Source organism: Zosterops lateralis (genome assembly GCF_965231275.1).
Source record: "Zosterops lateralis genome assembly, chromosome: 10".
Lineage (NCBI taxonomy): Eukaryota > Metazoa > Chordata > Aves > Passeriformes > Zosteropidae > Zosterops > Zosterops lateralis.
The window spans coordinates 1969537-1985631 of NC_139770.1; the positions used below are offsets into that span (position 1 = coordinate 1969537).

The 16095-nt window shown below is 43.5% G+C and overlaps 1 long non-coding RNA gene across 1 annotated transcript in view; it reads left to right on the top strand.

Annotated features, from left to right (window-relative positions):
* Window positions 1-627: 627 nt before the first annotated feature.
* Window positions 628-16095, top strand: part of LOC310913316 — a 525559-nt gene continuing 510091 nt past the window's right edge. Inside the window, exon 1 of the long non-coding RNA XR_014590792.1 lies at window positions 628-878. This is a non-coding gene — a long non-coding RNA (uncharacterized lncRNA). The remainder of the gene's footprint in view (window positions 879-16095) is intronic.

Below are 16095 nucleotides of genomic sequence, written 5' to 3' on the forward strand. Positions count from 1 at the left end.
CACCAGGGTGATGCCTTGAGTTTTATCTTTCTTGTATTTCACTCAGCTCTGCACAGAGCAGGGACACAAAACAAATCCTTTTCCTGCTGCACACCAAGGACAACTCTCAGCCTCAAAAGCACAAACAAGGGTGGGCTGGAGGGAGGAACAAGAAGGATGAGACCTCACAACCTGGAGCTGGAACTATACAATTAAACCCCAAAATGCAAATGGACCAAAACTTGTAAGAAAAGGAGGAAAAAAAAAAAAAAAGGAGAAAAGGAGGAGCAGGAACGTGGAAGGGCTGGATGTAATTCCACAGATCCCTGTGCTGTTTATCTGACGGATGAAGGGATTTATTTATAGCTCTTGGCTTCTCCAAGAACGTTTGTTCTGTGCTGACCTTCCTGCTCAAATTGGAAATCAGGAGAGCAGCTCTGCCAAGTGAATGAAACAGCTTTAAAACACAGGGGGAAGCTTTTTGTTGTGATGTGAGTCCACTCACTGTTAATGCTGTGTCTGATGGTTTTTTTGCCTTATTGTCAACTCTGCTCACTGTGGAGAGCTGGGATTCTCCAGAGCAGACCTGAGATGTGGAGAGAAAATCACCACAAGTTCATTTCAGGAGGGAAGTGAGGACGCAGAAGCAGCAACCTGATCATCTGCTGACAGCAGCAGCCCATTCCCAATCCATGAGTAACGCCCCACAAATAAAGGAGCAGAGATTTACACTTTTCCTGGCTGCCACAACCAGTCATTGCTTCCTAAAAAGCCACGGGAAGGAGGAACTTTGTGCTCTCTGCTGAGTGTCAGACCCAGGGCTGTGGTTTGAAAGCAAAACCAGTGAGAGGCTTCAAGTCAGAAATATGATTTAATAAGAAGAAAGGTAATAACAAGAGGTCAGAGGGGTTTGGGGTCTTTATTTGGTGTTGTTGGGTGTCGTGGTTTGAAAGCAAAACGAGTGAGAGGCTCCAAATCAGAAATATGATTCAAAAAGGAGAAAGGCAAAAAGGTACAATAAAATAAAATAAATGCAATAACACAAAGGACCCCTGACAGAGTCAGAACACACCCTGAGCAGGGTGGTGGGAGCAGTCCAGGTCAGGGGCTCTTCCTGAAGCAGTGATCCCACAGAAAGGTCTGGGAGCTCTGCTCCTCTGGGAATCCAGTGGCTCAGGGCTGCTTGTCCTGTCCCAAATCCCAGATTCTCTCCAGGTGGGAACGCTTGGCTCCTCCCCCTGGGCATTGGGAGCATCTCCCAATGGGATGAGGAGTCGTGCAGTGGGGCCTTGGTGGCCCATTAAACACAGACAGTCCTGCAGTGGGGCCTTGGTGGCCCATTAAACACAGACAGTCCTGCAGTGGGGCCTTGGTGGCCCATTAAACACAGACAGTCCTGCAGTGGGGCCTTGGTGGCCCATTAAACACAGACAGTCCTGCAGTGGGGCCTTGGTGGCCCATTAAACACAGACAGTCCTGCAGTGGGGCCTTGGTGGCCCATTAAACACAGACAGTCCTGCAGTGGGGCCTTGGTGGCCCATTAAACAGAGATAACTCCTGGAGGGAGTTCCCTGTGAGTCCTGGGCAAGGCATTGATGGGCCATGAGCAGAAGAGCCCAAAGGAGGGGCCTGGGAAAACACTGCCCCACCTGGTTCCAACAGCTCATGGGGATGGTGAGAGAATAAACACTTTGTGCACATCCTACATTGCAACCCAAGACACCCAGCCCCAGCTCTGGGTTTGGTTTAGAGCAAGGAGGGGTTTGCAGCAGAGGGAAATCTGGCTGGGATCCCATCCCTGCTCTCCCAAACACCTCCCGGAGCTGGGATGGGCAGTGGGGACAAGGCTGAGCTGTCCCAGGGTGTGGTTATTCCCCCCTCACTCTCTGGGGATGGAATTTTGTTGTTTGAGCACCTCGGGGATCCAGGTGTGTCCCTCTCCCAAAGCCGAGGGGACTCTGAGGATGCTCAGGACTCTCCTGTCCCCACCAGGAGCTCCCTCCAGCCAGGCTGGAGGGAAAAAATTGGGAAAATTTGAGGAAGTTCAAGTGTCCTTGTCCAGGGAGTTTGATGGCAGCTCAGAAAGACCCCTGACCCCAATAAAATGGGTTTTTAAATATCTCAGAAACCTCACAGGGACAAATATCAAGGCAGGAGGGGCTCAGATTTAGATTTAGAGAAGTGGCAACACCTCGTTTTTTATTTTATTTCTTTTTCCAGGAGTGACACAACACCTCAGGGGTTTTTTTTTGGTTTTTTTTCCAGGAGTGACAATGGGATGAGGAGATGGGATTGAAAGGCTTTTATAATTCTGAAAGGATTCGCTCTTTTTGCACCAGTCTGTGATTAATCACAAAGATGGAGATGCACAAAAGGAGATATTTTTATATCTGCACTAAAATTCTGCAAATTCCACAAATGGCTCCTAATAATGGGAGGATAAAAAGGGGGAGAAAGAAAAGGGAAATGTTAAAAAATAGGCTGAGGCAGAACAAAGGTTAAAACTCCAAAATTCCAGTTTTTATTAATTAATTTACCAAACAACTGCGCCATATTTAACAAAAAAATCCACTTTTTAGGTGTGTGGAGAGAAATAACTCCCTGAAAATAAATTCTGCACAATCTCTGTTCTGCAAAGTGTGAAAGAGCTTCCAAAACACACCAATAAAACCTGGGGAAAATTCACAAAAATCAGGATTTTATGGGAATAAATAACTGCACAGGAAAAAAAAAATTCCCCACTGAAAAGAAATTCCTGTTGTTTACAGGAGAGAGAAAGAAATTCCTGATCTTTTCTCCAGGCCCAGAAAAACTGGGACATGTGTAAAAAAAAATATTTTAAAAAAGGATTTTTATGCAGGGAAAGGTCTGAACCTCTGTCAGAATAATGTGAATAAAGCAGCAACAACACTGATTATGTTGGCAGGGCAGAAATGCAGAAGGTTTGTTTTCTACAAGAAAATACATCAAGATTAAGAAAAATCTGCCTCCAAATCTCATTCTCAATTAATCAGTTTTGTCACCCAGGAATGAAATAAAAGGTGGATCCAACTTTTAATGTTTTTTTGCCATCAAGTATGGCCAGAGGTGGCTGGAAAAAAGTTGAAGGTTCCAAATTTGTGGGGCCTGGAAATAGAAAATATAAAAAATAAGAAATATAAAAGATAAGAAATAAATATAAAATATAAGAAATACAAAATATAAGAAATATAAAATATAAGAAATATAAAATATAAAAAATATAAATGATAAGAAATATAAAATATAAGAAATCTAAAATATAAGAAATATAAAATAATTTAGCCAAAGTTGTATTTCTGTATATTTTAACCTCCCCTATGGGCTGATCCCTCATTGGAAGAGAAATTTCTGGAAACTTCCCCATTATTGTCCATCACCTACAGCTCATTTTCCTTCCAGAAATTCCTGGAATTTTTGTCTCCCTCAGAGCCACAAAAAGGCACCAGGGGTTGAAACAGAATTTCCAAAGCGTGGAGATTGGAGATAATTCAGTTTAAATAAACTCAGGGTAGTTTCACTCTGATGCTGTTGATAAATCCCCTTTTGGAGCAGGTTTGAGATAAAAACAGGCAAAGTGACATGGGAGGGGCACCTTCCACTGTCCCAGGCTTTCAACACTTCCAAATGTAATTTATTTTCTTTAAAAATCCTGTTAATAAAATCTCCCATAACATTCGACAGACCTGTGCTTGTTACCACTACAAAAATTCACTTTACAGGTGTAAAAGTGCTATAAAAATGCTGCTTTTTAGTTACTAGAAAAAAATTATTTATTTACTAGAAAAAAAAATATTTACCAGGAAAAAAATTATTTATTTACTAGAAAAAAAATTATTTACTAGGAAAAAAATATTTATTTACTAGAAAAAATTATTTACGAAGAAAAAAAATTTATTTCTTACTGCTTCAGTCAGTTGTTGTACAATGTGTGCAATACAGCACAAGGGTGGCGTCATTCCTGATTTAAAGCAAAAATGCAGAATGATCCTGGGAATTGGAAAACAGGATGGTCAGAACCAGGAATCCCAGTTTCATTTTAATTTAATTAATTTAGTTAATTTAATTTCACCGAGCTCATCCTCTCCTCCTGAATATTCCCCTAAAAAAGGCAGATTTTAATTCCTCCTGGCACCCAGCTCCTTGGAGCTCCCCCTGCACTGATTTATCTTCCAGAGGCGCCTCCTGCACAGCCCAGGTGGATTCCCAGCCCTGCGGTTGTTGTCACAGGAACTGAGCCCTCCCTGATCCTCCTTTTGATGATTCCCTGCTGGAATGGTCCTTTCCAGGCCCAGGGCATGAGCTGGAGGAGAGTTTAGTGCTTTGGGAGTGATTTAGAATTCCTTGTGCTCTCCAAAGAGCCCTTTCAGTGTTTGCTGCTGCTGGGCTGAGTCTTGGGGCAGCTTTGGGTGAGCTGAGGATGGGATCAGGGGGATGGAGAAGGGATGAAGCATTTCTGGGGATGGAATCACACAGCTGGATCTTCCTGGAGCAGGGATGAAACATTTGTGGGGATGGAATGACACAGCTGGATCTTCCTGGAGAATGGATGAAACATTTTTGGGGATGGAATCAGGGAGCTGAATGTTCCTGGAGCAGGGATGGAGCATTTTTGGGGATGGGATCAGGGAGCTGGAGAATGGATGGAGCATTTCTGGGGATGGAATCGGGGAGATGGATCTTCCTGGAGTAGGGATGAAACATTTCTGGGAATGAAATCAGGGAGATGGAGAAGGGATGGAGCATTTTGGGGGATGGAATGATACAGATGGATCTTCCTGGAGAATGGATGGAACATTTCTGGGGATGGAATTGGGGAGTTGGATTTTCCTGGAGGAGGGATAGAGCATTTTTGGGGATGGAATCAGGGAGATGGATCTTCCTGGAGAAGGGATGAAACATTTGTGGGGATGGGATCAGGGAGCTGGAGAATGGATGGAGCATTTCTGGGGATGGGATCAGGGAGATGAATCTTCCTGGAGCAGGGATAAAACAATTCTGGGGATGGAATCAGACAGCTGGATTTTCCTGGAGCAGGGATGGAGCATTTCTGGGGATGGAATCAGGGAACTGGAGAAGGGATGGAGCATTTTTGGGGATGGAATGACACAGCTGGATCTTCCTAGAGAATGGATGGAGCATTTGTGGGGATGGGATCAGGGAACTGGAGCAGGGATGGAGCATTTCTGGGGTTGGAATCAGGGAGATGGAGCAGGGATGGAGCATTTCTGGGGTTGGAATCAAACTGAGAGGAGCTGGAATTCTGCCCCAGGCACGGAGAACTCCAGGTTTCACAGTTTTTATGGGACACCCATTTATGACACTTCCAATGACACGACCTCACCTTCCCTGGAGCTGGAATGGGCCCTGTCCCCTCCTCTGGGCCAATTCCCTGCACATTCCTGGTGCTTTTCCCTCGGTTAATGACCTGCCTGGGTGCAGGGCTGAGGAATCTCCTCCTGGACTGGTCTGGCAGCTGTGGGGAGCTCTGGGAAATGGGGTGACTCTGACAGGCAACAATGCCCCAATTAAATCTGGGATTTGCATTCCAAACAGCCCCAGAGCTGAGCCCAGGGATTATCCAATCCCATAAATTCCTTCTCGTTCTCTCTCATTCCTCCAGATAAACCCCTTGAACAGAACTTTTCCCAGGATCTGGGCAGGTTTTCCCTTTTCCCAGGACAGGAGGGGATGTTCTGTGGGTTCCTTGTCCTGCCAGTCCTCAGCAGGACCAGGAATAGAGAAGGATTTAATTTTTATTTTGATTTTTTGATGTGAGGCTGGGATATTTCAGGCATTTTTAGCTTGGTTTTCTATGGAAACAAAACTGATTTTATTTCATTACCCCCCTCTCTCTTTACCTCCCACACTTTTTGGCCCCTCGACCAATTTCGGGGAAGTTGGGAGAAGAAATTCTGAGCTCAAAGATGCCAATTTTATCAGAATGGATGATTAGGAGGAGAAAAGCAGTTTTATTACATAATCCTTATTGGACAGCAAAGAAATCCCCACAAAACACAACCACTCTGCCTCTTATTAGACATCAGAAAATCCCAATTAAGCCCTGAAATAATAGGGAAAAAATATCATTATTTCTACACCTGGAACTAATCTGTTAAATTCTGTATAAACCCCAAAGTTCTCCATGAAAAGATCTAAAAAAGGGACAAAGTGCTACTGGGAGAGTCTCATTCCCGCTCTTCAGAGTAAGATCTTTGCAAAAAAAATTTGCTTTTTTAATGGATTTCCAGTCACCCATCAAAGGTTTTGTCTGGGGATTTCTTTTTTTTTTTTTTTTTTTTTTGTCATTGCTTTGTGGGATTTTGGAATTTTTTTGGGGGAGTTATTTTTTAGGTTATTCTTTCTCTGTGTGTGAAACAAAATATCTGAGAGCACAGAAGATAAAATTGCTTTAAAAGGTGGAGGTTTCAAGCAAATCCACTCCTCCATCCAGGAATGGATCCTGCTCATCCCACCTAATCCCAGGTAAATTTATTTACTTAATTCACCTAATTTTTATCTAATTTTTAATTACCTCATACACCTAATCCCAATGGATCAGGTACAACTTTGGGAACTCTGCTGGAGCCAAACAAACCCACCCAAGTCTTGCTCGTGTCGTCCCAGCTCAGGGAATTTGTTATTAAAAGTGGAGAATTCCTGAGAAGACTGAAAATCTTGGATTTGTTTTGTGCTTGGTAGCGATGGAAGAACCTCCTGAGTTTTCCTGGTTTTTCTGTGGGTGGTTTTGAAAAGGGGATTTTGAAGAGGCTGCAGCACCTGGCAGGGAAACTGAGGAACCTGGGACAGGGATGTTGTCCCAGTGTGGGAATCAAACACCAATTTTCACCCCAAACACCCAATCAAACACCAATTTTCACCCCAAAACCACCCAATCAAACACCAGTTTTGGATTGAACTCGATGATCTTGAAGGTCTCTTCCAACCTACATATTCTGTGATTCTGTGATTCTGTAATTCTCTAATTTTCACCCCAACACACCCAATCAAACACCATTTTTTACCCAAAACACTCAATCAAACACCAATTTTCACCACCAAACCAAACACAAATTTTCACCCCAAAACACACAATCAAACACCAGTTTTGGGTTGGACTCGATGATCTTGAAGGTTTCTTCCAACCTACATATTCTGTGATTCTGTAATTCTGTAATTCTGTGATTTTCACCCCCAAACACCCAATCGAACACCATTTTTTACCCAAAACACTCAATCAAACACCAATTTTCACCCAAAAACACCCAATCAAACACCAGTTTTGGATTGGACTCAATGATCTTGAAGGTTTCTTCCAACCTACATATCAGTGATTCTGTGATTCTGTAATTTTCACCCAAACCACCCAATCAAACACAAATTTTCACCTGAAAACACCCAAACAGCAACTTACACCTCAAAGCTCCCAATCAAGCACCAATTTTTACCCCAAAACCACCCAATCAAACACCAATTTCACCTCAAAACACCCAGTCAAACACCAATTTTCACCCCAAAAACTCCCAATCAAACACCATTTTTCACCCCAAAACACCCAATCGAACACCAGTTTTCACCCATGAACACCCAATCAAACACCAATTTTGGGTTGGACTCGATGATCTTGAAGGTCTCTTCCAACCTACATATTCTGTGATTCTGTGATTTTCACCCCAAAACACCCAAACACCAATTTCAACCCAAAACCACCCAATCAAACACCAATTTTCACCCAAAAAACACCCAAACACCAATTTTCACCCAAAACCTCCCAATCAAACACCAATTTTCACCCAAAAACTCCCAATCAAACACCAATTTTCACCAAAAAACACCCAATCAAACACCAATTTTCACCCCAAAACACCCAATCAAACACCAATTTTCACCAAAAAACACCCAATCAAACACCAATTTTCACCCCAAAACACTAAACCAAACACCAATTTTCACCCGAAAACCACCAATCAAACTCCAATTTCACCCCAAAACACCCAATCAAACACCAATTTTCCCCTAAAACCACCTTATCCCAGCCCAGGCTCCATGGCCAGAACTCCTGGGAGACAAAGGTTGGACCTGGACCATTTGATCGAAAGGCTGAAAAAGGAACATTTTGACAGCTGCTCCCTGGACCAGTCCTTCACCAGTTCTGAATTTTCTCAGGAAAAGAGACAACTCTTAAAGAGAAAACTTGATTTTATTGGAAAACACGACGGGGATAAGCAAAATGTTGAGGGAGGAGGGCGGGATTTGCTCCCAGGTGAGCTCAGGCTGTGTTTGGGGAGGGAGGGAGGGAGGGAAGGTGAGGCTCAGACCTTGCTGGTGGCTCATCCTCCCCATGATTCACGTTTGGGAATGATTTGGCTGCAGGCAGACACTTTAGAACACCATCTATCTATTATGCAGATCCATAACATTTGAATTTCTTCATTTACTTGCCCAATTAAAGCATTAAAATCCCTCCAGCACATGCGACCTGCTCTTATTTTGCACCTTTTCTGAATAAAACTCCCCTTTTCTTTTCCTCACGCACAAAAATTCACCCCCAAATTCCCTCCACCCTGGGTGAGATTTGGGAGATGCAGAAGATTTGGGAGATGCAGAAGATTGGGAGCTGTTTGATCCTAATCAAAGGTTGCAAAAGAAGCTGGAGACTTTCCTGGGCTGCAATTTTGTGGCCTCTCAACTCTTCCCCCTCCATAATTTTGTGCAGACATTAAATTGTTCCTTTGCAGGAGGAGCTCAAAGCCCCACAGGGGCAGAGGAGGTTTGAAATTAGGGAAAACATCAATTGTAAAATATTTATTATTTTTTTTTTTTTTTTTTTGGTGTTGTTCCACCCTGCAGAGTCCTTGAGCTCTCAGAGCTGTTGGTGTTGGTGTCCTGAGTTTGGAGCCAGCCCAGGGCAGAAATTATTGCATAAATCAGAGTCCTGTGGCCAAAGGAGAGTTCAGGGAGGCAGGAGGAGGGCGGGGAATGGAAAACACTCTGTAATTGAGCATCAAAGCTCCTGGGCTCTGCCTCTCCCTGCAGAGCCTCAGCAGCATCCCCAGCTCGGGACGTGTGGACAGGTGAGTTCTGCTTTTACAACTCTGATTTTTCACAGGAAAAAAAAAAAAAAAAAATCTGTCCTCAAAGTGATGCTTTCCAATGGAAAAGGCTCAGGTGTTACTTGATGTAGGGAAAAAAATCCTAAAATCCATAAATTCTGTAACGGGCAGAAAAGGGATGGTTAATGGGGATGTTGATAGAAGGAATTGTTAATATTTTCATCTGTTGAGCTCAGGAAGGAAAAGAGGTGGGGAAGAAATGGAAGCAAAATGTCTCTAAAATCTTTGGGAAGTGATTTTTTTTAAGGATAAAATCCCACTCTGTTTGGATCTGTGGAGTTAATTTTATGTAATTTCTGAGGGATAAATTTCTTTCCACAGATTTTGACACCACCAGGAGTTTTTTACTTCCCAATTCAAAAGTGGGAAATCAGAGTTTTTGGGTTGTTTCCTCTTATTTACCAAAGGACAGAAAATGTCAATAATGGAAATAGTCCTTTTTTCCCTTTTCCTCTCCAGTTCTGTGTCCTGTTGATGACAAGTGCAGCACTCAGTGACTATTAGCACTGATTTATTTCTTCTTGAAAAGAAATCTGTATTTATTATTACTTTACATTATTATATATTATACATTCTATATTAAATATGAAATATTTTCTAGTATCTAGTATCTATCTAGTTCATATTCTATAGTACATATTTTACATTACATATTAAGTAATTTAAAATAATAATGATAATTATGATGATACTAATAATGATAATGATGATGATAATTATTATTATTGGTATTATTATTATCATTTCATTCTGGCAACAGACCAATTCAATCCCTGCTGCAGAAAAAGCTGGATAACCTGGAGATAATTTCCTTTTATTGGAATTCTGTATGTGTGGAGTTCTCCACCCTCTCAGTTTGCACCGGGATCTTCCAGCAGCCACTGAGCACGAGACATAAAATCCAGTTTTAGTGGTAGAAATCAGCCTTGTAGCAAATTCTGGGGAGAAATCCACAAGTGGGAAGGGGAGGAGGAAGGAGAGAGGGTTTTAAGGGATTTTTAATTAAGCTGCTCCAGCAGAGTCTTGAGTAACCCAATGTAGGGTGAAATTCTGGCAGAATTCAGCCTGGGGAATGGAATTGCCACAAATCCTGGATAAAATGATGGAGTTTCCTTGGTGATGATTGTGCAGTGTGAGGTTCCCATTTCCAGGATTCCCCATCCTTCACCCCACAGGGAGCTCTGGGTCAAAATTCACAGGTGGGAAGGGAAGGGAGGAAGGAGAGAGGGTTTAAAGGGTTTTTTAATTAAATTGCTCCAACAGAGCCTTGAGTAACCCAGTGCAAAGTGAAATAGCCACAACTCCTGGATAAAATGAGCTCCCATGGAGCCTCTTTAGTGAGGAGTGTGCAGTGTGAGGTTCCCATTTCCAGGATTCCCCATCCTTCACCCCACAGGGAGCTCTGGGTACAAATCCACAGGTGGGAAGGGAAAGAGGAAGGAGAGAGGGTTTAGAGGAATTTTTAATTAAGTTGCTCCAACAGAGTCTTGAGTAACCCAGTGCAAGGTGAAATAGCCACAACTCCTGGATAAAATGATGGAGCCTCCTTGGTGCAGTGTGAGGTTCCCATTTCCAGGATTCCCCATCCTTCACCCCACAGGTTTCTCTGGGCATTGGGGATGGATGTGAAGAACAGCCCCAGGTACCTGTACTGGCTCTTCTGCCAGTTTGAGCTGATCACCTGCAGTTACCTGATGGAGCCCTGGGAGAAGGTTCTTTTCTACTCCTTCAACCTGGCCATGCTGGGGCTGCTGCTCTACACCACCTACGTCTGTGTGGCTTTCCAGGCCAGCTCAGCCTTCCAGCTCCTCTGCAGCTTCCTGGGAAACCCACGGGAAGATGCTCTGCCTGTGCTGAAATAAAACCTCAACACGACTTTGGGATCAAAGTGGTTCCTTAGCCCGTTTCTCTCCAGGAGCAACAAACTCTGCTTGATTCTCTCTTGGTGTTCTGCTCTGACAGCAAATTATTTTTGCTCCAATCAATCCCTGTGTTTTATTATTTGCTTCTTCAAGAGTTTTCGATTTTATTTAACAGTGGAATTACAGAGCTGGGATTGGGACAGGACAGGAATTGGGACAGGAACAAATTCCCTGAAGGTTTTGTTATTCCAGGGGAAAGGAAAAACTTCCCTGAAGGTTTTGTTATCCCACGGAAAAGGAAAAAATTCCCTGCAGATTTTGTCATTCCAGGGATAAAGAACAATTCCCTGAAGATTTTATCATTCCAGGGGGAAAGGAAAAACTTCCCTGCAGATTTTGTTATTCCAGGGGAAAAGAACAACTTCCCTGAAGGTTTTTTTATTCCAGGGGAAAGGGAAAAATTCCCTGAAGATTTTGTTATCCCAGGGAAAAGGAAAAACTTCCCTGAAGATTTTGTCATTCCAAGGGAAAAGAAACAACTTCCCTGAAGGTTTTTTATTCCAGGATATGGAAAGTTTTCATCTGGAGCAAATGATGCAGAAATGATGGATTTGTTCTCGTCTGCCAAGAGGAGATGTGCACACACACACAAAAAAAATAAAATATCTTGGACTTGGGGTCGCTGCTTCCCTGAGCTCGCTGTGTTTTTATGGAAGGAATTTCAGGATTTATTCCCTCTCCTTGATTGTTTCATACAATGAATTACTCGACTGGTTCCTCATCGTGATGGGAACGATGCTGCTGATTCATTAAAAACATCAGGATGTGCTGCTGTGGTAATTTATGATGAAATTCTCAGATTCTCGAGGCTTTATAAAAACAGATCATTTTTGGTTTACTTTAGAGGATGAGTAAATCACATAGAGATTATAACACTACAGATCCATTTGTGATAGGGTTTCAATTGAAAATAAAACCCCTAAAAATGTAAAAATACAAAGTCTCCTTTTCTCTTAATGCTTTACTCCCTATTTTACACTTTCCCTGTTGAGCAGAGTCTGAAACACAAACTCCTGAGCTGTAAATAACCTGCTGGATTTGCTTTTATTCCAAATTCCATGACTTTTTAACCTTCAAACCAGCAGATTCCTGTGCTGGAGTGAGCAGGAGCTGCACTGGGATGAGATTTGGGGTTTGGAATCCTCAGGAGATGAAGGGAGTGGAGCAGGACACACACACAGGGTGACACAAATCCACATTTTTCCACCCACTCTCAGGTGTGTTTGGGGATTTTTTTTCCAAGCTCCTGGAATGTCCTCTCCTTCCAGGGGATGTAGGTGGCAATGCAGGGACTCAGGGAATGAGGCTTGGCCACAGGAGGCGACAAAATGAAGTGAAAACATTAATTATGTCATTTGTCACCTCAGGTGCTTTCCCAGTTTATAATTACGGGGAAATAAGATAGGAGATTAAAATAATTTCTCTGGGAAAATGAGGGCAGCTGTGCTCAGGCTCACAAGTCTTTTAACAATGCTCAAGTATCTCTTGATTTTGTAAAAAAAAAAAACCTTTTCAATACTTTCAAATTTGGATTCAATTATATGTTTTATTAAAGCAATATAATTGAAGTTGTAATTAGTGTAGATTTGCTTTCATGCTTAGTCTGTAAATTATATTTACATTGATATTTATCAATATAATTTGTATTTACTGGTGTTTAGGGACAGGAGGGAACACGCAGTATTTTAATTATATCAATCTATTTATGGAGACAGTGGGTTTTTCTTTCCCAGCCTGTCAGTCTCTAATAGAGAAACACAGGCAGCTCTTTTTACATGACAAAATCTGTATTTCTCAAGACCACGGAAATAAAAAATTATTGCTCAAGATGTGCCTGGGAGTGAGGCCAGGGCAGGTCACCCCAATCCCAGCAGAGGAGTTTCTGACATCCCCAGAGCTGTGGGCAGTGAGGAATCCCAGCCCAGGCTGGAGGAGCAGGAGCTCTGCCCTGCTTGTTGTTGCTGCCCTTCCCCACGGGGTGTTTGTGGGATCCTCCAGGGCCTGCAGCCTCTTTTGCAATAAATGGGGAAGGATTTGGGGCAGGATTGGGGCGGGATTTGGGGCAGGAATTGAGCAGCAATTGGGGCAGGATTTGGGGCAGGATTGGGGCAGGATTTGGGGCAGGGACTGGGGGAAAGACTTGGGCAGGATTGGGGCAGGATTGGGGCAAGATTTGGGATAGGATTGGGATAGGATTTGGGGCAGGATTGGAGGCAGGAGTGGGGTAGGATTGGGGCAGGAAAGGGGCAGGATGGGGCAGGATTTGGGCAGGACTGGTGCAGGATTTGGAGCAGGATTGGGGCAGGATTTGGGGCAGGATTTGGGGCAGGATTGGGGCAGGATTTGGGGCAGGATTGGGGCAAGATTTGGGATAGGATTGGGATAGGATTTGGGGCAGGATTGGAGGCAGGAGTGGGGTAGGATTGGGGCAGGAAAGGGGCAGGATTGGGGCAGGATTGGGGCAGGACTGGGACAGGATTTGGAGCAGGATTGGAGCAGGATTTGAGCAGGAATTGGGGCAGGATTTGGGGCAGGATTGGGGCAGGATTTGAGCAGGATTTGAGCAGGACTGGGACAGGACTGGGGCAGGATTGGGGCAGGATTTAGGGCAAGATTTGGGGCAGGATTTGGGCAGGATTTGGGATAGGATTGGGTTAGGATTGGGGGAAAGACTGGGGCAGGATTGGGGCAGGATTGGGGCAGGATTTGGGGCAGGATTGGGATGTGTTGGGGGCAGGATTGGGGGGTAGATTTGGGGCAGGATTGGGACAGGGCCAGGACAGCACCAAAATCCAGCAGAGGGAACAAGGGCCCAAGTGGCAGCTGGAGCTCCCCAGAGCTCCTGACTCACTTTCCCCATCACCCCCTTTTCCCTTCCTGTGCCACGACTCCAGGATTTAAAATATTTCATCCCAACTCCAGTTGCCATTTCAGCTCCAGCACTGCCTGGGCAGGTTCCTGCTCACCTGGGAATGGGATCAGGGCAAAGTTTTTCCCCCAGAAGGTGCTGGGCACTGCCCAGAGTGGGATTTTTCACAGCTTTTTCCTAAATTTTTCCAGATTTTCCCAACAAACTCCACTCAGCTGCTTTGAGCAGCCACAACATTGAGTTTTTCCCACTTGATGCTCAATGTTCCAAACCTGAATGAATGAAGGAATTAATGGTTGATGCAGGAAGTGTTCCAAGAGGAATGGGAAATGGAATATTCCCTGCACACCCTTCCCTGAGGGTCAGCTCAGGGCAAGTTTCTGTCCTCAGGAAGGAATGCAGAGAGAACATTCAGCACCACTCACATCCCTGACATGTGAAAAGGAAATATTTAAATTGCACAACTTAACCCACGCTGGTTCAGCGAGAGTGGAAGTGAAAGAACAAAATAAAAACCAGCTGCTAAAATCAAACTGCTGGTGCTGCTGGCCAGGAAACCTTTGATGTTTCCAGCCAGAACCTCCTGCTGCATTCCCACCCTCCTCACTGGCAGTGATTCTTATATGCTTTAGGTTAAAAAAAATTGGGAAAATTCAATTAAATGTAGGAGTTTCACACCTTTACCTCCCATTCAACTTGGAGCTGTTTTATTGATGCAAAGAGTTTTATTGATGCAAAGAGTTTACACTTCCTAAAGGCACCAAAGATGATTCTGTTCATGTGGAATTTTACCCCCCTTCTGCTGCTGATCATTTTGTTTTTAAAGCTAATTTCTTACTCCTCGTTGTCCCTGTCACTGTTTTGCTGCACTCGGGTTTTATTTATTTACAGCCACGTGTAATTACAGTTCTTATCTTCCCTGTTTCATGACCAGACCTGAAAATCCTGCTTGGAAAATGAATCTGTCAGCTCCTCCTGCCCTCTGCATCCCACAGGACATTTCCATCCTGCAGGGATTTGCTCAGAGCAGGGGAGAGGGGGGAGTTTCCAGCAGATCTGACCTGGAATTCCTCCCAAATTCCTTATTTTAAGCCACCTCCAAGAGTAAGAAGTTTTCTGTTTCATTTCCCTGCTCAGCTGAAACTGTTTCATGCAAGAGTTGAGTTCCAGTCTCCCTGAGACAGGGAATTCCTCCTCCCTCCACTGCTGCTGTTTCCATTTCTGTCACAGAGATATTCTATGAAATGGGATTTACTTGAATATTTTTCCAGTTGTTATTTTTTTTTTTCCAGGGATTAAGGTATGAATCATCATCCTTAGAGCATAAAATCTCAGCAGGGTGTGCAAACAACAGCGAATATTTCACAGCTTCAGGAGTTTCCTTTTATCTTCTCACAAATCTCACTGAGCAGAGAGGAGTTTAAAACTGGTTTTCAAGGATTTTGGGATTTGTGTCATTCCAAAGGGTTTCGTTTTAAGAAGCTGAATATTTAAATTGCATAAAATCCCTTCAGTTTCTGGTTTTACCATCAGGTTTTGTCGTGGAATTGAAACCTTGACAAGTTTTAAAATTCATTTCCTTTTCCTGGCTTGACTTAGCCAGGTTCCCATCTTGTATTTAGGAGGAAATGCAGATTCTGACAGCAACAAGATTCTTTATTCCATGATCATATCCTGCAATGAGCTGCAGGAAACATCCCCAAACCCCTCAGGATTTCCAGTTCCCACCACTCCTCTGAAATAAACTGCCCTGAATTGAGATAAATCTGCAAAAGGAGCAGTTTGCTGATATTAAATCCTCCAACACCAAGCTCAAAGTGGGTTTTGTCTTATTTTCCTTTAGCTTGGTGTTATTTAGAATTTAAATATTAAGAACTGCTGGGGACAGAGAGTTTTTCCTGAGTTTTTGGCTCCTGGGGCCACGCAGGAACAGTGACATCAGGTGGACTCTCATGCTCAGCACAGGCACAGCCTCATTTCCCTGTGGATGTTCCTGCAGGAGAAAAGGGTTGGATCCATCTCTGACTCTTCCCAAGGGAATCCAGTGAAATCATTCCAAAAAATCCCAAAATCCAACAGAAGGAATCTGTACCTTTGTCTAACTTTTAAAGGAAAACTTCCTGACCCAAAATTCCTCTGGAATTCCCTATTTTAAGCCACCTCCAAGAGTGAGAAGTTACTGAAATGATTTTGT